Below are 1,977 nucleotides of genomic sequence, written 5' to 3' on the forward strand. Positions count from 1 at the left end.
CAATCCCACCAACAATGCATAGCAGTTCCTTTCTCACCACATCCTTCCCAAGATTTATTACTTGCTGTCCTGTTAAACTTGCCACTGTTACTGGAGTGAGCTGGTACCTCATTGCGGTTTTGATTTGCATCTTTCTTATTGCCAGTGATTTGGACATTGCTATTCAAATGTCTACCTCTGTAAAAATTCTTCCCATGTGCTTTGCCCATTTTATAATTGTGTTATCAGTGTTTTTCTTGTGGAGGCCCAGGAGTATTCTGTAAACTCTCATTATGAGGCTCTTGTCTGAGATGATATTGCCAAATGCTTGTTCCCAGTCTGTAGGTTTTCTTTTCACCCTGTTGGAAAAAGTTTCTAAAATGTCCAAAGAGCATGAAATGAAGTCTCACCTATCTTGTTTCTTAAGAGCATTCTTGGCTATACTTCTTTTAATAGAAATGGGCTCTTTTTAAAAAGTCCATTGTATTTAAAGATATTCAACTATTATTCACTTTTCTGTATTTATTTTCAAGCTTTGACATGTCTGTGAGTCAATTGATGATAGCATGGCCTGAGTCAAGTGCATATTAGTTCTCAAATTTACATCTTTGCTTTTTAACACTTTAAAGAGATCTTTGCAGCATATATGCGTACTGCTCTATCTCCTTTGATTTCTTGTTGGTTCTCACAGGGGTGGGGGGGCAGGGGGACAAGTCTAAAATAAGAACATGAAAAGACAGTCCACTGGAAATCACAGGAGCTGGCTCAGAGACATCCTGTGTGGGCCCAGAGCACAGGCAGAGGGCCTGAAGCAGAGCTGGTGTGTGACAGGGACCTAACACTTGACCTCCTTGTCCTTCTTGCTGCCCCTCAGCTGTCCTGGGCTGAACTTCCTGCGTCTTTACTTCTGCTTGACAGCATGCTCAGCCACCAGGTCTCCGAAGTCTTCCTTCTCCACTGTGCCTGCTGCTCTTGGACATGCTCCTCATCCTTCTGGATGGTGGTCATCAGGTCCAAATCCAATTCTTCTGGTGCCAAGGCCACTTCTGCACCTTGCAGCTCAGGGGCTGGGCCCTTCAGGCTCATAACGTTAGACACATCATAGATGTGGATGAATCTTGTCATGGCTCCCCCAACAGTGGCCCTTCTTTTCTCTGGCAGCACCGTGAACAGCTGAGGTGTCTCCCTTCCATCCATGGCCTCTTCAATCTTCTTCTGCCTCAGCTCGATGGGTTCAGCAGTCTCCAAGTCTGCTGACACCGACAAGAACCCTCCAGGACTGATGAGGTCACTGTCCGTAGGAGTCTCATCTGGCTTGTCTTCATCACTCTCCTCCTCTTTCTCTTCTTCTGAAGACTCTTCATCAGATAGTTCCAGTTTTCCCTGAGGGGGCCAATCTCTTTCTCCTCAGTCTTGGTCTGGATCAGAACATTGGTTCCACATACAGGGGTTTCCCCGTCTTGTCCACTGGGCCTTGCCTCGCCGCCAGTGTGATACCCAAAGCAGCAGCTCTTGGGTATGGTGAGTTCAGCCCTGGGATTTTCAGTTTGGGGTATGATGGCGGTGGCCCATATTACGGCATGGCGGTCAGCCACAGGGGAGGGACCTTAGGGCATTTGGTCCTACTGGCATCCCCAAGGAGATCCTCAGCTCGTCAGGGGTGTCTCCTGTTTTTTCTCCTTCAGCTGTGTTTCAAACTCCTTCCACTCATAGTACAGGTCACTGCGGATGGTCAGCTTTGGCTTGGTCTGCCGCTTGGAGAAGGCATTGTGCAGCTTCTGGTAGTCGATGCCAATCTTGCTCATCTAAGGCCTGACTTTCTCTCACATCTTTGACTTCATGGCCAAGAAGAAGGGTTTCGAGGAGGAGCACAGGGACAGTGATGATGACAGTAGCAATGACGAACAGGAAAAGAAGCCAGAGCACCCACACTGTAAAAGAAGTTGTGCCGAATGATTCACTTCATGGTGGCTGAGCTGAAGCAGCTGGTGGCTCGCC

At 47.6% G+C, this 1,977-nt stretch overlaps 1 pseudogene; it reads right to left on the bottom strand.

The window, feature by feature from the left end:
• Positions 1-814: 814 nt before the first annotated feature.
• LOC102875266 lies at positions 815-1,820 on the bottom strand (annotated as a pseudogene).
• Between the last annotated feature and the right edge of the window lie 157 nt (positions 1,821-1,977).

The sequence above is a fragment of the Elephantulus edwardii genome, unplaced genomic scaffold (genome assembly GCF_000299155.1).
Source record: "Elephantulus edwardii isolate Elephantulus edwardi_28Jun2011 unplaced genomic scaffold, EleEdw1.0 scaffold02477, whole genome shotgun sequence".
Taxonomy (NCBI): domain Eukaryota; kingdom Metazoa; phylum Chordata; class Mammalia; order Macroscelidea; family Macroscelididae; genus Elephantulus; species Elephantulus edwardii.